Below are 25,733 nucleotides of genomic sequence, written 5' to 3'. Positions count from 1 at the left end.
TGTGTATGTGTGGGTGAGAATAGTACCTTAAATGTGTATATGTATGGATGAGAATGGGAGCTTGAATATGTGTGGGTGAGACTGGGAGCATGGGTTTGTGGGTGAGAATGGGAGTCTGGGTTTATGTGTGTGGGTGAGAATGGGTGCCTGGATGTGCGTCTGTGTGTGCATAAGAATATAAGCCTGGGGAGGGGTGAGAAAGTGAGAACTTGAATGTGAGCTTGTGGGGGGGGGGGGGGGAGAGCATATGAGAGTGACAGCTTGAGTGTGTGAGAGGGAGTCTGTGAGAGAAAGCGTGTGTGTGTGTGTGTGTGTGTGTGTGTGTGTGGAAGGGAAGAAGACAGTAATAGAAGAAAGACACTGAAAAGGAATTAGGAAATGAGCTATAAGGGAAAAAATGGGAAAAAGAGACCAGGACCAACTGATTAGAAAAATACAAAGATCAGACAACAAAGGTAAAAATATATATCTATATTTTGAGATGTTAGCAATTTAAATATAAGCAACACAACCACTCTCTCAAAATTTATGGACAGGTAGGAGCCGTGTATAAAATCGTAATAATAAGAAGGCTAAAGTACCACAAATCACCGTGAATTATGTTTGTATCATTAAGTAAACCTCATACTTAGGCGTAGATGTGAATGCTATGCTGCATAATTTGGCATTATTTATCAGTAAAAAAACAACTAGTAGACCATGCCTACAGTCCACCCATGTTAACCTTGTGCCCACCCAAAAAATCAATTCTGGCTACGCCACTGCTGCATTGCATCAGAAAATGATGTAATAAACTCTGGATGATGTGTGCATGATGGTATTATGCAATATGATGCAATATTACATCATTCTAGGCTTATTTACAGTCCTACTGGATAAATTTACATGATTAAACATAGAAAGTGAACTATATTAAATATCTTCAAAACGAGAGCCAATAAAAACTTTTCATGGTCATATTTGTGTTCAGCACATCAAGATACTACAGAGTAGGACCTTTTTAGGTCAGTAACACTTTCATTGTTGCCCAGTGTATTCTGAAAGAAAACTGTTTGTTTTTTTTTTCTCCAGAAATATTATTAGAATAACTTGCTTCAACATTCACAGTAAAGGATTTTGATACATTCACAAAACGTTGAGCATTATTGGCTTTTCCTCATGTGGTAATGCATCTAGGGCCTGTGTCAAAACGCTATAAAGGAGATCATGTTCTGTTCTATTACTTACACGGAGGCTCAGCGTTAATAAATGGAGGCTTATGTTTCCAAAATAAGTTTTTCTTCAGGATGTTACTCAACTGCACTTTGTCACAAAGATTGCTGACCTGACCTTGTGAACTGCAAACTCATGAGCTAGCAGAAGACATGAATTAATCTGCCTCTTTGCCTTTACTGTCTTCTCGTGCAAGATTGTCTGATTAATGCTACTTAACATTCCTACTTGTGTTGTGCTTCAGCAGTACTTTTAATGGGAGAGTATCTGGAGGGTAAAGAAAAGCAAGCTGATTACCGAAGCTTAAATTAAAATGTGGTTGATAGGGATTCATTCATATGCTTAAGTAATGTAGTTTTGTGGCAGTGATGACAGCAGTACTCTTCAGATGAAGCCAGCTGATGTTGCCTTAATTTGCAGCTAGTTGTGAGAGCGTCGTTAGCAGTCTCTTATTGCAGTGGGCAACTCATTTCTAGCACACACAAGGGCACCTCCATTTTTCTTTAATGCAGTTCTGGAAGTTTTTAAGGGTGCAAAGTAATATTTCTGACACCAAAAGGATGGCGTTGCAGACCAAGTGACCTGGTGTTGGTACAGATTAGGCCACTGACAGTACCGGAGCTGCTATTCTAGTATCTTAACGATGAATTTTTTGGTACCCACCAACCAAACATCGTTTACCTTATGTGTATTTTCAAGTCGGCTGCTCAGTTGTGGACCTAGAGCATCTGTTATAAATTGCTGTACTGTTTTTTTTTTTTTAATTAACCCCCACCCCCTCTCCCAACAACTCTAAAAAGAAAAATACAACTATTTTGTAAGTTGCTGTGTATTTCATATTTGTTTCTTTGTATTTTTCCACTGACAGCTATTCTGTGATCCTTCTTGATCCTTCCAAAGAGTGCCAACATCCTCGCATTCTGGTAGAGTTAAATACATACCAGGAAGGACCAAAACAGAATAAAGGGATTCTGTTGTATCCAAGGGCAATGAAGAACTAAATAATGGGGGGAAAAAATCACCTCCGAGCCAGGGACTAGTGGCCCAGAAGTAAGCTTCTTCAAGCCTGAAGCTTAGCTTAGCATTGCTTGTAGAGGTCACTGGTCCCTCTCTTGATGGCAGCCTGTTTAAATTATGAGATGAGATTGGTAGCCTATATTTTTGTGATGTGAGTCTAAAGCTATAGAGCAAAATAAAATTTAGCAATATCAGCTACATGAAATATTTCCTAACTAAAGAGGGCACCCACTCATTTTTAGGGTGGGCCGTGTGGCATTGCTTAAACCAAATGGGAAATGCTGTTGTACATTTTGTTATGTTATCAACACCGTGGCTTCTCTTGTCAAGTTCAGCCTCCTTTCTCCCCCAGCCTCCCCGGCCCATTTGTAGCAGACATACAACTAGAAAGGTCTGGTTCCATACCACTGTGTTTATATACGCTGTTAGTTTTGGCAATCAAATCCTGAAATCATTTCTGTTACAATGTGTCTCTCCCTCTCCAGCACCACTGCTGGGCCTTCTTGGATGTTGGGATGAAATCATTGTGCCTCGCGGTTTGAAATGACCGATATTACATCTACTGCATGCATACAGCCAGATTTCATGATTGCTAAAATACACCCAGGCTCACCTCCTGGAGAGGTCAACTTTATGAAGTTGAATCTATTGAAAAGCTTTACTCGCCTACACGGAGATGAGCTGGAGAAGTGGAACGAGCTCTGGGGCCCCCTATGGACGCTGCCGCACGCAGACATGGGTGAAGCAGCCCTGGGCCCAGACAGAGAGAGAACAGTGATTCCAGGGGAGCGGTCATGAGAGAGGGAGTGCCAGGAAGGAAGGAAGAGGGGCCAAGCGATTTATTGCCATGAAAAGTTAATCGCTCGGCAACAGTAGGAAGAAAAGTTGGAGCAGAGCCTGTCAGGGGGTCCTGCACTGATAGCTCCAGAGCAGCTCTACCCCATCACATACTGTTCCTGAGTAACAGAAAGGGGCCTGGGGGAGGGGGAACAGGAGGGAGGGAGAGAACCTGGGAAGAGACCACGAGGGTGCAGAAGGCAGAAAAACCCATGAAAGAGCCATGGATGGGGGGCAGGAGGGTCAAAGCCCTTGGAAGGTGTCATGGCGGGGGTGGAGGAGGGAAAAGATCTGGGAATAACCCAAAGGATGGGAGGCAGGAGGGAAAGAGCCCAAGAAGAGATTATGGATGGCAGGAATGAAGAAAAAAAAAATGGCTTCACATTATAACCTAGGAATATCTCCAGTATTCATTTTTCACTTAGCTTCATCCTTTTAAACATTCCCAAGTTAAAAGGTAGTTTTGAAAAGGTCCGCGCGCGCGATACCCGGCGTGCACATGGTCATGATCGTTTTATAACGTGCATGCGTTGGCACGTGCATGCTATAAAATGTGGTTCTCGCGTGCACATGTGCGCCGGATTTTAAAATTCATGCGCGCATATGCAGACAGGTTGACACTCACGCACACAGGGGGAGGACATTTTCTAAACCAACATGCGGCAACGCAGATAGGCCTTCCCCAATTCCCTCCTAGTCTGCTCCAATTAAGAAGTGGACTGGGAGGGACCTTCTCTACATCCCTACTCACCTTCCTACCCTTTCCCCTCTCCTTCCCGACCTCTAATCCCCCCTATTAGGGTTTTGTTTTTTAAACTTACTTCAACTACCGAGTTTAAGTAACTTCTATGTGCCAGCTGGCTGCCAGCATGCACTTCCCGGGACAGCGTCTAATGGCGCCATCCTGGCCTGCCCCCGCCCCGCCCCCTTTGCAGGGCCCGGTACTTCTGCACGTAACGGGGGTTATGCGCATGGCTGGATCCATTCTAAAATGCACGCGGTGCGCACAAGGCCCAGCCACACACACACACAACCCCCAGTTTTTACGCCTGCGGCCCTTTTTAACATCGTACCTAATATGTTTATTGTTTTTTACATTTTTATGACATTGCAAGATAGAAGGAGGAAAAGACCTCAGAAAAGAGCTCGAGTAGACACCCTGTCATTTTGCAAGCTAAAAAGCTGTGGTTTATTGCAGGCCAGCATTTTCATTACCGCCTAAGCTACAGCCTGATGCAGCCACTGGCGAAATGTGTGCCTGCCAGCGGTGCCGTTTATTTAAATGTTTATTCAGCTCATCCGTCTCGGGTTCGACTGTGCCACGATAAGTGACTCTTTTTATGAGCTTGGCTAGTATTATCATGTGGCAAGCTTGGAGGAGTTCTTTATATATATTTGTTTCCGAACACCAGGTTTTTCTGTTCTTTCACATACAGAAAAGGAGGTTTAGAGGACTGAGTTTTAAGGGGAGGGAGGGTAATTTTTTACCAACAGATTTTTCAGAGGTCTTTTTCTCCTTATACTAAAATTTCATAAAAATTTTAAAAACTGAAACTAATAACTTGGGAATATTTTAATGGATGAAGCTAGGTAGAAAATGAATACTGGAGATATTAAGAATTTGATATTGTGAAGCCATTTTTTTTTTTTTTTTTTTTTTAGTGTTTCCTAAGGGGCTATGGGGCCAACAGTGAAAGTTTGCCCATATCCACCAGGAGTCTGCATATTGGTCACTATGTCAAGCTTCTTAAGCCCTGACAAGATTACATATCAGGTAACTGGTGGGTGCCTTCCAAACCCCTCCCTCATTAGTAGATGACTGGAATTTGTGGTCTAGCAGCTGCTGTAGTGAACCTGCTCAGAGGGGATTTCCTTTGCTGGCCAGGGAGATTTCCCTTCTGTGGCTCGCATGCTTAACCCCGCCCCCTCAGTAATTACTGTTGTTAATATTACATAACTACATTTCATGACTCGCCATGTGCATCACTGTCATGGCGAGATACAGTTGGTTTCTTATGAGCACCTTCACCTCACTCAGACCCAAACTCTGGAATTAAGCTTAATCCAAGCATGGAATTGAGGTTTCACTTTATCAATTTATTTCAACTAAAAAAGTAGGGTGGGTAGAGAATGCAAGCCACAGGTTCTACAGCAAACGTTCACAGGAAGTAGCAATTCAATACGGCAGCAAAGACAGAACTCCTTATTTTAAGAATTCATCTTCTGGCAATTCAGTGCAGTTAATTCTCCTAGAGTTAAGCTGAACACTGAAACTATCGGCAAACCATATTTTCCTTTCCCTTGTTCCCATGATCCTCCCAGGAGCTCTTCAGAAAGATAGACCATAGGCCTGGGAGGAGAATATTAACATTTCTCTCTCCACCAGGTTATTTGCCATGGCTTGTTTTTTGCTTATCACAACCAATATGCCCAAATCAATCTTATTCCAGATCCATTCAAATGTACATACACACACATCAAACCAACTAGGGAATCTGGTATTACAATTCTCACCAATACTGTTCTGGAACCACAAACAATTTAAGTTATAATTACTTTTAGGTTTGTAGGACCTCTGTACTACATGAGTTTGTAACTTGTACAACCCAAAGGTAGTTTACAGGTCCAAAATTTACTTTATTAATCCTGAAAATACTCCTTTTTTGAGTTTTGTTAGCGTTTTAGAAAGCACTCTTTTTTTATGGAAGTTTTTTTCTTTTTTTGTAAAATATTTACAGACCCCACTTCTTGCTTTATAGCATCACCGTGCCACAAGTATGCACAGAGGAAACAACTTTCATGTCAGTAAGATCAATCATTCATACCACTCATTAAAGCATAGTACTCATCTATTGCAAAGATCTCAAACGCTCTCTGCATCATGGCATCGTCCCGACACGATCGTGTTTCGGACCGTCCTGGTCCTGCTTCAGGGGCAGCGTTTTCTAAATCGAAAGGGTCTTCCGGTAGTCGCTGTTCTTGCGGTTCCGTTTATAACATTTCTTCTTGTCTCCCGTCGACATCTTCGACGGCCATCCTGGTCCTGCCCCTGAAGCAGGACCAGGACGGTCCGAAACACGATCGTGTCGGGACGATGCCATGATGCAGAGAGCGTTTGAGATCTTTGCAATAGATGAGTACTATGCTTTAATGAGTGGTATGAATGATTGATCTTACTAACGTGAAAGTTGTTTCCTCTGTGCATACTTGTGGCACGGTGATGCTATAAAGCAAGAAGTGGGGTCTGTAAATATTTTACAAAAAAAGAAAAAAACTTCCATAAAAAAGAGTGCTTTCTAAAACGCTAACAAAACTCAAAAAAGGAGTATTTTCAGGATTAATAAAGTAAATTTTGGACCTGTAAACTACCTTTGGGTTGTACATGTTACAAACTCATGTAGTACAGAGGTCCTACAAACCTAAAAGTAATTATAACTTAAATTGTTTGTGGTTCCAGAACAGTATTGGTGAGAATTGTAATACCAGATTCCCTAGTTGGTTTGATGTGTGTGTTTTTTGCTTAGCCAGCGCTGCAAACCTCTCTGGAAAATTCTCAGCCTGCAGACAAGACTCAGATCACTGCAAGTTTCATTATTTATACTCTGTATGCATCATGGCTCACATCATAGGTGCTTACATGCACAACCCCTTTTCCAACTCCTTCTACTTAACCAAATACAGATTATTAAACAATATGGTAGAGGTTAAGTCTAGTAGAGATTAAGGATCACATGATACAGACCTAATTTCACACTTTTGGGCCTAAGTCACAACAGTAAAGTCCTTAGCCACCGGATTCACAGAGCAGCAAGCCTCTGTAGCAGGCTATACTCTTGAGCTACACAGCCTCCCCAAATTAATTCCTTCAGAGACCCGACTCCAATCACCCCAAAACAATAGGAGTCCTTTCTTCTGACCATATATAATTGTTTTCCATTTTCAACAGACAGGTTTCACTGACTCGTGACGTTTGAACTGAGGTGCAGGATGAGACTTCTAGAAATGAACGGCACTGGCAGTGTGCGTTAAATACGTACAGACGTACATGAGAATGAACCAATATAGAAAATAAAATACAGGTTAATCAAAAGTACACAGGAACTGGAAAGGAATTTTTCCTTGCTGAGTATAGTGAAACCATGTTGCCAAAAAATCAAAAGGATATTGTTGGACATGATTAATAATAAAATGTTTCCAATTCTATGGCCAAATGAGGTGACTGTGTTCCATGTGTAAATAAAAAAAATTGTTCCTTCTTGCGAAAGAAAGCTAAAATATTGCCTTCTCGTGCTTTTGTTATATGGTAAATTACAGCAAATTTAATGTCCTCGATAGTATGTGTGCAGCCCTACCAATGCCTGAGAACTGGGGCTTCCAACTTACCCATGAGAGCACAGCTCTTATGCAGTATAATGCGGGTCTTCACCGATCCTCACTTGTGTCCTGTATAAAAAAGACCATTTAATCAAATAAACCACTTGGATGGTATTGCAGTCTGTGCAAGTCTGAAGGCAGTAATAATGCTGTTTGTGGTCAATATGAAGAGTATTGAATTCTATGTTGTTCGGGCATATGGAGCCAGCCCCACATTTGAAATGTCTTTTATCTTGATTGGTGAGATGTATCCGATCAGGGAGAACAGTATGAACTAGACAGTCTCTCAAATTTTGGCCATGTGTATGAGCAAAGACTGGTGATGTATCAATTTGTCATGTATAGTAAGTATGTTCCAATGGCATCTGATCAAATACTGTTGTTGGCTGTAGCCAGCCAAAATGTGGACCCTATACTGAGGTGAGATGGGGCTATCAGATGATGACCCCACGAACCCTCACCGACAGAAGGCAGAATCGGTAGTGAAAAGGAAACCCCCCTCACCTGACTGGGTGGAATCCGGGTGTGGACTGGAGTCGGCAACTGGCAGAAGGAAGACCGAGTCCCGTGTAGTCCAGCTCAGGGCAGGAAGCAGACAAGTAGGCAAAGTCCAAAAGGTAATCTGAATCAGGGCAGGCAGCAGGCAAAGTCAGGCAATCCGGGTTAGAGGCAGGCAGTCCAAATCACAACCAAGGTGGAGACACAGCTAGGCAGGAAGACCTGTTGCAAGGCAAAGACCGGCAGGCAGGTCCCAGGCTTTAAAGGAAGCTGACACTGTCACTTCCTGGGGCTGGGTCACTTCCTGGTCCCTGACCTCTTTAAGAGGCTGGGCCAGTGTCTGGAGGGTTGCTCATGCCTGCATTCAGTGACGTTGGAGATCGTGCTGAAGGGGATGTCCCGGATGCCTTGTTGCCCGACCGCAGATCCGCCCCTGCTGGTAAGCTGAGCCAGTCGTGCGGCTGCGCGGCCATGCCGTGCAACAGCTGTACTGCTGTGACTTGGGGCATGTATGGTAAAACACATACTATACAGTCAAAAGATTGTGTGTTTAACAAAAGATCTCGGTTCGCTTAGAGAGCTCTTTTTTAAAGGCTTCCTTAATGACCTTGTTAGGGTAACCTCTGAGTTTAAATTTGGTTATCATGAAGGAGGTGTTTATGCTAGAGCATAAACACCTTAAGCAAAGGAATTGGCCCACTGGAATATTGTCTCTCAGACGGTGTGGATGATGACTGTTTTAATGCAAAATAGTATTTCTGTCTGTTGGATTAATATAAATAGTTGTAGAAACGACGCCATCCAAGTTATAAATTTGAGGATCCAAAAAGGAAATCTGCTCATGGTGACTGGTCAAGGAAAACTGGAGACTGATGTCTCTTTTGTTCAGCCACTCATTAAATTCATTAAGTTGGTGCTGTGTACCCGTCCAGATAAAGAATATATTGTCTATGAAGTGAACCCAGCTGTTGATAAATGACTAATTGTTAGATAGATATGGGTCTCCTCAAATTTGGCCACATATAGGCAAGCTATTGCAGGGCCATTGTGGCCCCCATGGCTGTGCCTTGTATTTTGGAAGACTCAATCATTAAATATAAAAAAAAAATTTGTGAGCTATAGTAGCCAAATCGAGAATAAATTGTTGAATGGGGATGAGATGTTACATCCTTTCAATATGTCAGAAATAATAGATAAAGCTGCCCTCAGAACGCGCATTGCACCTCAAAAAAAAAAAAAAAAGCCCGTGATTGTATTTTTTTTTTACAGTCCAGGTCCCGAGCCTCCCCTTCCTGCCACCAACTCAGATCCACCAGCCACGCCGTGCCGCTGGTCGTAGCCCATGCTGATGCTGCTGGGCTTGCTGCCGCTGTCATAGCCGGTCAGGTCGCGGCATCCATTCATGGACCTTCCCGCTGCCTTGAGCACCCGGATGATCAATCTGCTAGCAAAGCTGCCAAACTAGCCACTTTCTTCAAGAATAAAATCTCAAAACTCATTGCTCCACTCAAGGATAACAAGGTCCGTCTGCCTCCATCCCCCGCTCCCGCTCCGACACATCAGACCACAAACTGGGAAACGTTCGAGCCAACCTCCTCCTTAGAGATCGAGAACATCCTCAGGAAGCTTAAACCGGCTTCTCACCCCATTGATGCGATCCCATCTAATCTACTCATCGCCATACCGAAAACCATCGCCCAGCCCATAGCAGAGATCATAAATTGCTCCTTAACACAGGGCCTTGTCCCTGACCCCCTTAAACTCGCTATCATAAAACCACTTTTAAAAAACCAAATCTTTCACTTGACGACCCAGCCAATTTCCGCCCAATAGCAAACCTTCCGTTCATCTCCAAAATCCTGGAAAGAATAGTAAATGAGCAACCCACGGAATACTTGGACAACAACAAAATCCTCTCCTCATCTCAGTTCGGCTTCTGGAAATCCAGAAACACGGAATCCCTACTAATCACTTTAACAGATACGGATCCTCCTGAATCTTGACAGAAAACAACCGTGTCTGCTCATCCTCCTTGACCTTTCAGCGGCTTTTGACACGGTGAACCACGACATTCTCATAGATCGACTATCAGACATAGGCATCAAAGGCACAGCTCTCAGCTGGTTCAAGTCTTTCCTCCAAAACAGGTTCTACAAAGTCAAAATCAAAAATAGTGTCACACCCAGTCTGTTCCACCTTGGGAGTCCCTCAAGGATCCTCATTGTCCCCAACCTTCTTCAATATCTACTTGCTCCCTCTTTGCCATCTTCTCTCCAAATTAAATCTAACCTATTACTTATACGCTGATGACGTACAAATTCTATTACCGATCACCAAATCATTAGAAAAAACCTTGGACTACTGGAACACCTGTCTGCAATCTATAAACAGCCTTCTAACAAGCCTCAACCTGATCCTGAACACAAGCAAGACGGAACTCCTCCTCATCACTCAAGACGGAAACTACCCGCTGCCCAATACCCCCCTCGCAATCCTACCAGTTTTCTCCCCACAAGTCAGAAACTTAGGAGTCATCATGGATAATCAATTAAATTGCAAAAGCTTCATCAATAACACTACAAAGGACTGCTTTTACAAACTTCAAGTCTTAAAACGCTTGAGACCTCTCCTCCACTTCCAGGACTTCCGTACAGTGCTACAGGCAATCATCTTTTCAAAGATAGATTATTGCAACTCACTTCTGCTCGGCCTCCCTGCCAATACCATTAAACCCTTGCAGATGCTGCAAAATGCCTCAGCTAGGATTCTGACCAAGTCCAAAAAAAGGGACCACATCACACCCATCCTGATTAGCCTGCATTGGCTCCCAATCAAATTCAGAATTTGGTACAAAGTTCTAACAATCATCCATAAAGCCTTTTACAACATCACCCCATTGGAACTCAAGATCCCTCTTCGACCTCGCTTACCATCCAGACCGGTAAGATCTGCATATAAAGACACCCTCCAGGCCCCCTCTGTTAAAACCTCATTAAGAAAGAGAGCCCTCTCCTCTTCTGGCCCTATGCATTGGAACTCCCTTCCTCCAGATCTCAGACTCGAAAAATGCCCGATCACCTTTAAAAAGAGACTCAAAACCTGGTTGTTCAATCAGGCCTTCTCGCAATTCTTATGATCTGTTGACTCAAACATGATGCTATAGAAGAACCCTCATTTGCTATTCTTCATCTCCCGCCCTTGCAATCGAGCTTAAACTGTGTCTCCACTCCCTAGCCCCGATGCTTTTCGTTTTAAGCACCCTGTTATTAAAACCTTTATCTTCTCCAGCTCGCCGGCTAATTGCTCTCGAATTTCTCCCTGGTTAAATTTCAGTTCTGTTTCCAAGTTTGTCCTTCCTTGTTTTATGTAATGCATACTTCGTATGCTATGGTTATTCATTTCAATGTAAACCGAAGTGATTTGTAACCTGTTACAAGAATATCGGTATATAAAAAATGTTAAATAAATAAATATAGATAGACATGGTTTAATGGCATACAGCCAGCATGGATTTACCCAAGGGAAGTCTTGCTTCACAAATCTGCTATATTCTTTTTGAAGAAGTTAATAAACTTGTGGATAAAGGTGAGCTGGTAGATGTGGTGTATTTGGATTTTCAGAAGGCGTTTGACAAAGGTCCCCATGAGAGACTCCTAAGAAAATTAAAAAGTCATGGGATAGGAGGCAATGTCCTTTTGTGGATTGCAAACTGGTTAAGACAGGAAGCAGAGCAGGATTAAATGGTCAGTTTTCTCGGTGAAGAAAGATAAACAGTGGAGTGCCTCAGGAGGTTCTGGAGGGGCGGGTTGATGATCGGAAAAGTGGTGCATTCTCGAGCCAAGTGTGATTTTGATTGTACAATAGATTGTGGAGAATGGTGAGTGTTTTGTATTTTATGCGGGAGGCTATAGGTAACCAGTGGAGGTCTTTTAGGATAGGGGTAATGTAATCAGATTTACGTGTGTTTGTGAGAATTCTGGCCATGGCATTCTGTAATAGTTGGAGGGGTTTGATAGTAGAGAGAGGGAGGCCCAGAAATAAAGAATTGCAATAGTCCAATTTAGTTAAGATAGTTGCCTGTAGGACTGTGCGGAGGTCTTGGGTATATAGCAGGGGTTTAAGTTTCTTTAGGATGTGCAATTTGAAAAAACCTGTTTTTATGGTATTGTGGATGTGAGATGTGAGATTTACCTGTGCAATACAGGGGCGTTCTAACAGCATTCCTGGAGTGGAGAAGCGGGGCACACCAAGAGGAATGCAAGAAAGTTGCTATTTTATAAGAGATTTATGTGAATATATTAGGCAATTTTACACCTGCTTATTACCTAGCACGATTGATATTGGAATTGCCTGTTATCTGCTATTGGTTGGATGGGAGGTGTGGGTGAACGGGAGGGGGGAGTTCAGGGTGAAGAACTAGAAGGGTCCTGATGACCTGGAGAAAGACTATGAACTGGTGGAGGTAGCAGCAAACTGATTTCAACATCTGCATATAAATCAGGGTATTACGGGAGCAAGTTATAATTTTTTCACACACAAAATGGGCCGGATTTTCAAAGGGTTACGCATGCCGGGCCTATTTCCAAAAGGCCAGGCGACGTTCCTAAAGCCCCGGGATGTGTATAAGTCCCAGGGTTTGCAAAAAGGGGTGGTCCGGGGGCGGTGCCAGAGGCTCCAGGCTGAAATAGAAGCAAGCAAAAGGTAGGGGGAAAGGGATGGGGGGGGGGGGGGGGGGGGGGTAGGGGAAGGGAAGGTGGGGTGGGGGGGAAGGGAACGGGAGAAGGCAGCGTGGCTTGGCGTGGGCTCAGCGCACGCAAGGTGCACAATTTTGCACCCCCTTGTGCACGCCGACCCCCGATTTTATAACTTGCGCGCACAAGTTATAAAATTGGGTGCACATGTACGCCCATGCGCACCCTTTTAAAATCTACCCCAATATGCGCACATGTGTTTATAAATCAGGAGAGAAAGTATTCACATTCAGTGCATTGCTGAGATTTGCGCATAGGTAGAAATATGCACATTTTCTAATCTGCATGGACCAGGTGACACGCAGGTTATAAAATGCTGTCGTATATGTGGCTGAATACGCATGTATATAGGGCCACGCAGAAACTGCTTGAAATGTAATTATGATTGTATTATGAGCTATGTGAAAAATGTTTTTGTTATTTCCTGTACTGCTATAGTCATTCTGAATATCTAAATAAAATAAAAAGCTTAAAAAAAAAAAAGAGATTTGCCAAATGTCAGCTCATTTATGGCCTGATTTTAAAATGCACACGTGTAAAAAATCGTGGGTTACGCGCGAGGCTGGGCCCTGCGGGTGCTGCGCGTATTTTGTGAGGGGCCCAGCCACGCACGTAACCCCCGTTACACGCTGAAGTGTCAGGCCTCTAGAAAAGGGCGGGGACAGCGCGCGTCGGTAGCCGGCCGGCGTGTGGAGATTACTTCTTCTCTGGAGGAGCAGTAAGTAGCAAAATAATAAATTTGGGGATAGTTAGGGTATGTTTAAGGGGCGGGGAGGAGAAGGGAAGAGGAAGGAAGGATAGAGTTAGGGGTGGGAAAGTTCTAATTATGGAGCAGATTGGCAGGGAACTGGGGGAGGCCCGATTGTGTCACCGCACGTCTTTTTCTAAATACGTAGAGTGGGCCACCCAGCGGACATGATAATCTGGTGCGCATAAGCGCGCGGGACCCGTTATTTTATAACGTGCACACGCTGACACTCACATGTTATAAAATTGGCGCGTGTTAAAATCGACCCCTTAATGTAAAGAGAAGCCATCGTCTATATCTCTTTAATAACACTGTCCATACAGTGGATCAGTATAACAGAAGGTAGTTTTCTTCAGCCACACTAAAGCATTACTTCATCAACAGGGCAGTATTTACAATGTGCACACAGGAAGCAATAAAACAAAAAAATCCTTATTTTTTTAATTATTTTGGAGGCTTCCTCACTGAAATTCCCATAAAATCCCCAGCAACTAATTAGTTTCTGCCATTAGTGTGTACAATACCCTTCTCCCCCTGTCTAGACACCATCTCTAATTCTCCTACCTCTGTTCCCACTGTAAATACCTCTCTTTACAATTGCTATTAACTACTTTTGAAATGCTTTCTCCCCCCTCTTACTACATCTAATGTAGAACTACATCTCCTCTTAACCCTTTTCCCTTACCTCAGCCCCAATTTACTAGAATCCCGTTGCTACATCTCCTCCTAACCCTTTTCCCTTACCTCAGCCCCAATTTACTAGAATCCCTTTGCTCCCTAGTTCTGTTTAACTTACCTCAACTAATATACCCCCAAAGTATAGTTCTGTGTTTTTTAATAGATTCTACTTTTATTATATTTAAATATTTATATACATACTTTCGTTTAATATATAACTTGTTAAATATATAATCTGTTAAATGTATAATCTGTTAAATGTATAACGCTCCGGCGTAAGTTAAATCTGTTAAATCTGTTAAATTTTTCAGATACATCAGCGAAAAGAGAAAAGTCCATAGTGGTATAGTGAAATTGAAAGGTGGAAATGATCAATGTGTGGAGAGAGACGAAGAAATGGCAGAAATATTAAATGAATACTTCAGCTCTGTATTCACTAAAGAAGACCCTGGAGAAGGACCATTTCTACACAAGAAGCTGGAGGGTAGTGGAATAGATGAAAATCATTTTACAGTAGAAAATGTATGGGAAGAGCTAAAGAATCTGAAAGTGGACAAAGCCATGGGGCCTGATGGGATTCATCCAAGGATTCTGAGGGAGCTCAGAGATGTGCTGGCGGGTCCGCTGTGTGACCTGTTCAATAGATCCCTAGAAACGGGAGTGGTGCCGAGTGATTGGAGAAGAGCGGTGGTGGTCCCGCTTCACAAGAGTGGGAACAGAGAAGAGGCTGGTAACTACAGACCGGTTAGCCTCACTTCGGTGGTGGGAAAAGTAATGGAGTCACTGTTGAAAGAGAGAATAGTGAAATATCTACAGTCCGGAGAATTGATGGACCAGAGGCAGCATGGATTCACCAGGGGAAGATCCTGTCAGACAAATCTGATTGACTTTTTCGACTGGGTAACCAAGGAATTGGATCAAGGAAGAGCGCTAGATGTCATCTACTTGGATTTCAGCAAAGCTTTTGATACGGTTCCGCACAGGAGACTGGTGAATAAAACAAAAAGCTTGGGAGTGAGTGCCGAAGTGGTGACCTGGATTGCAAACTGGTTGACGGACAGAAGACAATGCGTGATGGTAAATGGAACTTTCTCTGAAGAGAGAGCGGTTTTAAGTGGTGTACCGCAAGGATCGGTGTTGGGACCGGTCCTGTTCAATATCTTTGTGAGCGACATTGCGGACGGGATAGAAGGTAAGGTTTGTCTTTTTGCGGACGACACTAAGATCTGCAACAGAGTGGACACGCCGGAAGGAGTGGAGAGAATGAGACGGGATTTAAGGAAGCTGGAAGAGTGGTCGAAGATATGGCAGCTGAAATTCAATGCCAAGAAGTGCAAAGTCATGCATTTGGGGAGTGGAAATCCGAATGAACTGTATTCGATGGGGGGGGAAAGGCTGATGTGCACGGAGCAGGAGAGAGACCTTGGGGTGATAGTGTCTAATGATATGAAGTCGGCGAAACAATGCGACAAGGCGATTGCAAAAGCCAGAAGAATGCTGGGATGCATAGAGAGAGGAATATCGAGTAAGAAAAGGGAAGTGATAATCCCCTTGTACAGGTCCTTGGTGAGGCCTCACCTGGAGTACTGTGTTCAGTTCTGGAGACCGTATCTACAAAGAGACAAGGACAAGTTGGAGGAGGTACAGAGAAGGGCGACCAGGAAGGTGGAGGGTCTTCATCGGTTGACATACGAGGAGAGATTGAAGAATCTAAATATGTACACCCTGGAGGAAAGGAGGAGCAGGGGTGATATGATTCAAACTTTCAGATACTTGAAAAACTTTAACGATCCAAAGACAATGACAAACCTTTTCCAACAGAAAAAAATCAGCAGAACCAGAGGTCACGAGCTGAGGCTCCAAGGAGGAAGACTAAGAACCAATGTCAGGAAGAATTTCTTCACGGAGAGAGTGGTGGATGCCTGGAATGCCCTTCCGGAGGAAGTGGTGAAGTCCAAAACTGTGAAGCACTTCAAAGGGGCATGGGATAAATATTGTGGATCCATCAGGTCCAGAGGACGCATATAAAGAGCAGGTAGTAAAATACTGCACGGAGCGGCAGTAGCCACAGAGGCATTCACGGAGCGGGATGCCAGTGGCCAGTGGTAGGTGTCCACCTTCATGGAGCGGAAGGATGTAGGGCTGTCATCTCCCAATTAAATAAAAAAACAAAAAACAAAACAGGGATGGGATCCATCAGGTCTAGAGGACACATATAAAGAGCAGGTAGTAAAATACTGCACGGAGCGGCAGTAGCCACAGAGGCATTCACGGAGCGGGATGCCAGTGGCCAGTGGTAGGTGTCCATATAAAGAGCAGGTAGTAAAATACTGCACAGAGCGGCAGTAGCCACAGAGGCATTCACGGAGCGGGATGCCAGTGGCCAGTGGTAGGTGTCCACCTTCACGGAGCGGAAGGATGGAGGGCTGTCATCTCCCAATTAAATAAATAATAAAAAAACCCAGGGATGGGATCCATCAGTTCTAGAGGACGCATATAAAGAGCAGGTAGTAAAACACTGCATGGAGCGGCAGTAGCCACAGAGGCATTAACGGAGCGGGATGCCAGTGGCCGGTGGTAGGTGTCCACCTTCACAGAGTAGAAGGATGAAGGGCATCCATCTCCCAATTAAAAAAAGAAAAGAAAAAAAAGAAAAAAAAACAGGGATGGGTTCATGGGCTTATAGGTATTACCAATTATTAGGCTTTTCAATATTTGATGATAGTTAATGTGACTTTCAAGGCATTCTTCACTTTCGGTGCATGTCCGGCATGACTCCTTGCTTCAATGACAGGGGAAAAGAAAAACTGATACTTCACACATTTCCAGCATTGCCCTCTGCTTCATGGCAGAGAGCTATGCTGCCGCTTACCCAACTAATCAAACTTAATATTTCACTTGGAAGCAGCTCCAGCACTGCTCTCTACATTAATGGTGGGGGTGAAAAGGGAATTAGAACATAAGGTTACTAAGAGCCAAGAGAAACAGTTAAGTATGAGAACAAATGTGTGAAGCTTGCTGGGCAGACTGGATGGACCGGTTGGTCTTCTTCTGCCGTCATTTCTATGTTTCTATGTTTCTATGTTTCTATGTTAAATCTGTTAAATGTATAACGCTCCGGCGTAAGTTCCTGTTCATTGTACACCGACGTGATATCTTTGATGAGCGGCGGTATATAAAAAATTATAAATAAATAAATAATAAATAACTGAAATGATCAATTAGATTCAGTGAGCCTTGTGATAATTTCTGGCTTTTCTTGTTAACCTGACAACAATTGTAAGGCATCACAGGAGAAACTGCTTGCACAAAGTGAAGAGAACCCATGCTGCCCTAACAATAACATTTAGGGTAACTACTACTCCTTCTCATGTGCACTTTTGAAAGCAGGAGGTAGACGGTGGAGATGCAATACTGATAACTGGGTGGAATTTAGGGGATATTTAATGGGGGAGGAAAGTCCCTCTTCTAGTTTAAATGGTGAGAGGATTAAGGAGGATCTGTGATGCAAAGAGTGCCATGTACTCAGACTCCGGCTTCAAAAGAAGAAACAAGGAACAAATCAAATCAAATTTTGTAGGGAAGAGAGAGAGAGAAAAAAAGAGAGACAATGAAGAAGATCTCAAATTCAATAAAAGGTCCTGGAACAGTGGCCCCTTGAGTCCTGCAGCTTGAATTCTCTTTATTGATTTTGTGTCAAGTCTTTCAATATTTCTGATGCCTCAGCTTCAATAGATTATGGCAAACATGCCCGCTGGAGATATGAGAACCGAGAATTAAACGTGATAGAAAACAGCTGAAGTGCTACACTTTCTATGACCTAGCAGTTTTTAACTACCGCCAGTCAATTTGGAAGAAAAACACTTTTCTGAGGCCTGCTGGAAAGCCAAGGGAGAAATGAGCTTCGAGATTTATGAGGAGTGCTTTAAAAAAAACCAAAACAAAAAAAAAACCAACCTCTGTTCTTTGTAACGCGCCTCATGGAGAAGCAGAGTCCTCGCAATGAGAGAACAATAGGGAAATGTTCCCGATGCACGCAATGGGAGTGATTGGATATTGCTAGTCATGTCTGACTAGCTAATAATAACGTTAGTTGTGTGCTGAACTGTTTGAAAGCCCTTGCTGGCAATTTTCTTCTTGCTGAGCAGTGAAAGCTAGGTATTTCCAAATCACTCATTAGTAAGCAAAGAAGGATAATAAGCATTACAACAAATTAGAAAAAAAAAATCAGCCTAGAGTGCAACTGCGGACCTCACGAAATTAAAGCCCAAATATTAGTCATTGATGGTTGCTTGGCTCCTAATTTGCCCTGGAGTTAGAACTAAGGTTTTATCGACCTAACTGGTTTAATAGAGTTTCCAAGTGAAGCATTCCCCCCCCCCCCCTCGCCTACAAAAGTCCCCAGAAATAAAGGATATATCTTCGCAAAGAATAGAGATTCCAGCAATATGGGATTCACTTAAAAAAAAAAAAAACAGTCAATATCTGTGTTCCAAGTTCAGGTCTGGGAAGATCTGTCAGTAGAAAAAGTGTGTTCAGTCTCTGGGATTCGGTTAAAATGTAGTGGAGACCATATCAAATTTTGGACATTGCCATTCTTCACCATAGCTTGCATTTTGGCGTGGTCAACCAAGGTCCTGCATTTGTTTGAGACTTGTGCGCTCTTTCCAAGCCGGCAGCCCCATCACAGATACAGACTTAGGAAAATTCTGCTGCTATGCTGCCCTAGTGGAGAAGAGATATTGCGATATCTCAGAGGTACGAATAATGTAGAAGACGCAAAGCAATTTTCAGTGGAAACAAAAGCCTAGACCAAGGGGGTCATAATATGAGACTAAGGAGGTAGGGGAGGAAAGACTCGGGCGTGACATAAGAAAATATTTCTTCTCAAAAAGGAAGCTGGATATATGGAACGGCCTCCTAGTAGATGGAGCCTCCCATGGAACAGCTTCCCAGGTGGTGGAGGCAAAAATGGGATCACAATGCAGGAAAGCCTGGGATAGGCACACAGGATCCTTCTTGCAAACAAGTGAAGATAAAGCTGAAGATCGAGTGGGATTTTCGGAAAAGGACATAGGCAGACTACAGGGGACCGGTGATCATTTTCTGTTTCTCGGATTTCTTTCCCAGTCAATGAACCTTTTCCTATGTATAATTGGGTTTCTTTTATCAAGATATTAAATATTCTCTTAACATGTCTTCTTCAATTCTCTTTCTGATTTTCGTCATTTGGTATGTATGCTAGGAATTTTGCAAAGCATGCTGAGAGAAGGCAGGACCTTTCAAACCATAATACCTTGTGAGGGGTCCACTTATAGTAGCAAGATATAGAGCCTTGATGATGGTAGCACTGTTATCAGGTTTCATACTTGTGCCAATTAAGTCACTTTTCTTTGTTTTATCATGTGTCATATGCACTGTTCTAATCTGTGTACTCTTGATATGGTGCACTAGGTGTTACTTTAGAGCAGTGGTTCTCAACCTTTTTTCGGCTGGGACACAGCTGACAGATGGTTCTCAAGTGCGTGACACACTGAACATGTGACCGTCATGGGACAAAATGTAAATATACATTCTGCATCCTCAGGATCCACATCGACCCCCAAAAATGGGTGCAGAGCAGAACTAGGGCATTATCCATACAGCTCACCATACAAAAAAAGATATTCTGGATCTGATGACATCTCAGTAAAAGCAAAACAAACTCTCTTTGCTGCCAGGCACAATACCCCTCCTTATGAAAAGACAGTAATTTACCACTACAAATATTTAACCAGGCCCTAAACACTAATACACCTCCTATTGGGAAAACAGAGCAAGCCAAGCTGCTATAGATAGATCCCCACTCAGAAATAATTGTAAAACTTTTCTAATAAATGTTACAAAACAGCTGATGAACAGAATAACATCCAACAATTAAAAACTCATAAAAATTAATAAAAATTGTCTAAATATCAAAATATTTCAAAACAGCAGACATCACATAATACCCAATAATTAAAATGGCAGTCAATCAAGAAAATAAACTTAAAAAGCTGCCTTTACTTACCCTCTCCAGCAACTCTCCTACTCCTTTCCCTTGAAGATCAATAGCACTCACTAGAAGCAACAGTGGCTGCTGAAGCTATGTCCTCACAGTCCTCTTCCTTAAGGCCCACAACCAGTCACAACCAGTCTCCGTCTCACACAGACTAGTAACTTCTCTAACTAGTATCTCTTCCTCACACACACACACACACACACACCAGTCACCTCCCTGACCAGTCTTTCTCAATCACACACATGCTCTGTCACTTACAACCGCACACACTGCCACTCATGCACCCATTGTATCACACACACACACACACACACAAGCTCTCACTCATGCACCCAGGCACCCATTCTACTACACACACACACACACACACACAAAGCTGCCACTCACCACCCAGGCACCCATTCTACCACAGGCACACAAGCTCTCACTCATGCAACCAGGCATGCATTCCAACACACACACACACCCCCCAACACACACAAAGCTGCCACTCACGCACCCAGGCATCCATTCTAACACACACACACAAAGCTGCCACTCACGCACCCAGGCACCCATTCTAACACACACACACACAGCTGCCAATTACGCACCCATTCTAACACACACAAAACTGCCACTCAAGCACCCAGGCACCCATTCTAACACACACACACACACACACAAAGCTGCCACTCAAGCACCCAGGCACCCATTCTACCACAGGCACACAAGCTCTCACTCACGCACTCAGGCACCCATTCTACCACACACACACACAAAGCTCCCACTCACGCACCCAGGCACCCATTCTAACACACACACACACAAAGCTGCCACTCAAGCACCCAGGCACCCATTCTACCACAGGCACACAAGCTCTCACTCACGCACTCAGGCACCCATTCTACCACAGGCACACAAGCTCACATGGAGGCTCTTCTCATTGTTTGGCCCAATAAGCCTGGCCTCCACTTCTCAGCCACCTCTGGCCTGACCTCCCGCGGTGCGCAACGTCTCTCCAGCCACCTCCCACGGTGCGCAGGGTATCTCCGTCTTCAGCCGCCGGCAGCAGCGCACAGCGTCTCTACGTTCTTCGGCCCCGCTGGCGTCGGCGCGCAGATCTCTTCATTCTTCGGCCCCGCCACCGGCGGCGCGCAGCTCTCTTCGTTCTTCGGCCCCGCTGGCCTCGGTGCGCAGCTCTCTTCGTTCTTCGGCCCCGCTGGCCTCGGCGAGCAGCATCTCTTCGTTCTTCGGCCCCGCTGGCCTCGGTGCGCAGCTCTCTTCGTTCTTCGGCCCCGCTGGCCTCGGTGCGCAGCTCTCTTCGTTCTTCAGCCCCGCTGGCCTCGGTGCGCAGCTCTCCTCGTTCTTCGGCCCCGCTGGCCTCGGCGCGCAGCATCTCTTCATTCTTCAGCCCCGCTGGCCCCGGTGCGCAGCTCTCTTCGTTCTTCGGCCCCGCTGGCCTCGGCGCGCAGCATCTCTTCATTCTTCAGCCCCGCTGGCCCCGGTGCGCAGCTCTCTTCGTTCTTCAGCCCCGCTGGCCTCGGTGCGCAGCTCTCTTCGTTCTTCGGCCCCGCTGGCCTCGGTGCGCAGCTCTCTTCGTTCTTCGGCCCCGCTGGCCTTGGCGAGCAGCATCTCTTCATTCTTCGGCCCCGCTGGCGTCAGCGCGCAGGTCTCTCCGCTCTTCAGCTGCCGGTAGCAGCACGCAGCATCTCTTCTTTCTTCGGCCCTGCCGGGCTGGGCTCCAGCAGTGGCATGCAGTGTTTCTCCATTCTTCAGCCCCGCCCCTGGGGAGAAGGGAAGCACAAGCGGGGCAGTGGAACACCGGGAGCCGCGACACACCTGCTGGTGCTTGGCGACACACTGGTGTGTCGCGACACACCGGTTGAGAACCACTGCTTTAGAGGAATGTGTTCCCCCATACAGACAATATCTGACAAGGCCAGATAACATTACAATGCACTTGATTATAAAGCAGCCTGCAGCAAAGTACCAGATAGACTGAACCTGGGGGTAATTTAAAGGTTAAATAATAAAGAACACTTTAAAAAACAATAAGAAATCTGGGCCAGCATGACTCCTTGTACAAGCCATGCGCTTGCACAGGGTGGTGGCTCAGAGGGGGCAGCAGCCTGGCATGCGGTGGCTGAAAAGTAGGAAGAGTTCATACTACTGGCAGCTGAATAGAAAGAGAAGCCCCAGGGCTGCTAGCAGAGTGCATTCTGCCAGCAGCTGAAGAAGAGAGGGAGATGTCCCAGGGCGGCTGGCAAAGCGAGAAGCTGGACTAGAGTGAAAAAAGTGTGACTGTGAATGAGAGAGCATGTATATGTTTGTGTCTGTATGTGTGTGTGTGAATGCATATGTGAGTGTGAAAGAAAGAGGGAGCTTGTGTGTGAGCATGTGTGAGTGAGAGAGAGCATTGTGTGTGTGTGTGTGTGTAGTGCATATGTGAGTCTGAGAGAAGGAGCTTGTGTGTGTGTATGAGAGAGAGGGAGTGTGTCAGTGAGTATGTGTGTGTATATGACAGAATGAAAGTGTGTGTTAGAGATTGTGTACATGTGTGTGTTAGAGAAAGTGTTGTGACCGTCACTGCTCTAAGTCTCCACTCCGCCCTCCTCACCTCTTTGGCGACTCCCTCTTGCTCAAGTGGAAGGTTGGCCGCCGCGGCGTCTCTCTGCCGTCTTCCTCCGGCGTCCCCGGAGCAGCTCGACGCTGCGATCCGCCATGATTCACAGGGGCCTAGGGGTGCGCGCGTGTGGCGTGGCCCCGACTGATGTACCAGCAGTAGCGCGAGCCTCAGGGGCGGCCCCTGAGATGACATCATCAGTACCGGATATATAAGGTCTTAGAAATCGCTGACTAATCGAGTTAGCAAGGAGTTGAATAGGAGTTGGTTACAGACCGGTTTCGCTCTCTCCAAGCTACTCTGCCTCCTCGGACTTACCAGGGGTACCCGCTCCTTGGGGGCCTCGCTCTCTCTTTGTTTTTCAGGTCACAGTCCTGAAAAAGGCCCATGTTGCCGGACTGGTTGCTGAATACTCTTTCTGCCTGGAAGTCATCGCTGCCTACTACACCAGTGAGTTATCTTCTCTCTCTCTCAGAGCTTTCCCTGGAACCAGATACTCGCTCCTCGAGGGCCTAACCTATTCCAACACCTGGACTACTTCTAGAGACTATTGTGTGAGTGTTACCATCAAGGCTCTGTTCCTGAACTCTGCATACCCTGCCTACTCACTATAATCAGTTTCTCTACAGCTCAGTTATCCAGGATCGCTATTCCAATACCTGAGGGACTACAGCCCTACCGGGCACTTCCAGCTCACTACTGCCACCTCTGGTGGTTCAATATACTGTTTAATAAAAGAACTAGTGTGTGTCTGTCTCCATACTCTGAGCATGACCGGTGATCCCTCTCGGGATTTTCCCCCGGGGGTGTGGTCATCTGCCACCGGCCCAAGGATCCACCCACAACTACCTCAAACACCAACAGATTGCTAACTCCATGGATCCGGCACAACTGAGTGCTTTGCAGGCCATACCGGGCCTGGCCCAGTGCATTGTGGAGCAGCAAGACGCCTTGGAGAAACTTACTTCAGCATTTCATCAGCTACACACACAGAAGATTCAAGGTACAGCTTCCAATCCAAGAAGGCCAGTTACAGGAGGTAACTTTAAAAACTGCTGTACCACTGGCGGCTCCTATCTACTTCTCCGGAGAAATCCAGAAGACCCGGGGCTTTTTAAACCAGTGCTGCATGCATTTTGCCTTACAGCCATCTTTATTTCCTATGGCTCTCTCCAAGACTACCTACACCCTTTCATACCTGGATGGTGGGGCCTTGTCTTGGGCATCTACCTTGTGGGAACGCAAGGACCCTATTTTGCAGGTCATAGAAGGATTTATGGACTTGTTTAAATCCGTCTTCAGTGACCGTTTTCGAACTGCTGTAGCCGGTTCTACTTTGGAATTGAAGCAAGGCAACAGATCGTTGGCTAAATTTGCCATAGAATTCAAAACTCTGGTGGCAGAACTCCACTGGGACCCCAAATGTCTCAAGACTCTCTTTTGCAGAGGCCTGGATAACCATTTAAAGGACGAGCTGGCTGCTCGTCAAACACCTGACTCGCTGGACGAATTAATAGCCTTGGCCATTCGGATTGCTCACTGGCTCCGGGACAAGGTGAAGGAACTCCAGCCTAAGGTGTTACCCGGGTTGAAACAGGCCAGTGCTATTGATGCACCTCGGATGGTTACAGTAATTCTTGCTGCTGAGAAAGATGAACCAATGCAACTTGGTAGTGGACATTTAACTTCCAAAGAGAGAAGACTTCAGAGGGAGCATGGTCTTTGCATATACTGTGGTCAGCCCGATCATAATGTCTCTACATGCTCCATTCATCTGGAAAACGGACGGGCCTAAGTCCTGCAGAAGGACTGTTCTTAGGCCATACCGCGCTCACTCCTCCGCTTTCTCTTCCAGTCTCTTGGACTCACGGACCAGTCACGGTTCAGACTCCTGCCCCAATGGACCCAGGGGCAGAAGGCAACTTCAATCTCAGACGTCTAGTGGAAGACGTGAGGAGTCCCTCCATCATGCTGGAAGATCCACTACTGTGTCATCTTTTGAAGTGGTCTATGGACGTTCCCCAATACCGCCACTTCCACTGAAGCTCAGTGACGTCCCAGCAGCTCATCCACTGCTGCTGATATTCATAACGCTTTCCACGTTTCATCTGAAACCACTCATACTCAGCGAATTTTCTTCCAAACCTCAAGATCCACCTGTCATCAATGCAGAAGACGACTTAGAATTCAAAGTCGAAGAGGTCTTGGATGTTCGTAAGAGAGGCAATACTTTTGAATATCTTCTAAAGTGGGAAGGTTTTGGCCCCGAAAGAAACTCTTGGGAGCCTCAGACCAATATTCTGGACAAAGAAATGCTTCGTCAGTTCCACCTTGCGCATCCTTCAAAACCCAAGCCTGGTACCTGAAGAGGAAATCGCCCTTTTGAAGTGGGGTACTGTTGCGACCGTCGCTGCTCAATGTCTCCACTCCGCCCTCCTCACCTCTTTGATGACTCCCTCTTGCTCAAGTGGAAGGTTGGCCGCCGCGGCGTCTCTCTGCCTTCTTCCTCCGGCGTCCCTGGAGCGGCTCGACACTGCAATCCACCATGATTCACAGGGGCCTAGGGGCGCGCGCGTGGTGCGGCCCCGACTGGTTTACCAGCAGTGACATGAGCCTCAGGGGCGTCCCCCTGAGATGACATCATCAGTACCGGATATATAAGGTCTTAGAAATCGCTGACTAATTGAGTTAGCAAGGAGTTGAATAGGAGTTGGTTATGGACCAGTTTCGCTCTCTCCAAGCTACTCTGCCTCCTCGGATTTACCAGGGGTACCTGCTACTCGGGGGCCTCGCTCTCTCTTTGTTTTTCAGGTCACAGTCAGGAACCAGCACTCGCTCCTCAAGGGCCCCTATTCCCGGACTGGTTGCTGAATACTCTTTCTGCCTGGAAGTCATCACTGCCTACTACACCAGTGAGTTATCTTTTCTCTCTCAGAGCTTTCCCTGGAACTAAGTACTCGCTCCTCGAAGGCC

The sequence above is a fragment of the Rhinatrema bivittatum genome, chromosome 11 (assembly GCF_901001135.1).
Source record: "Rhinatrema bivittatum chromosome 11, aRhiBiv1.1, whole genome shotgun sequence".
In the NCBI taxonomy this organism is placed as follows: Eukaryota; Metazoa; Chordata; class Amphibia; order Gymnophiona; family Rhinatrematidae; genus Rhinatrema; species Rhinatrema bivittatum.
The sequence above is the reverse complement of the archived record's forward strand: the minus strand, read 5'-3'. Positions refer to the sequence as shown.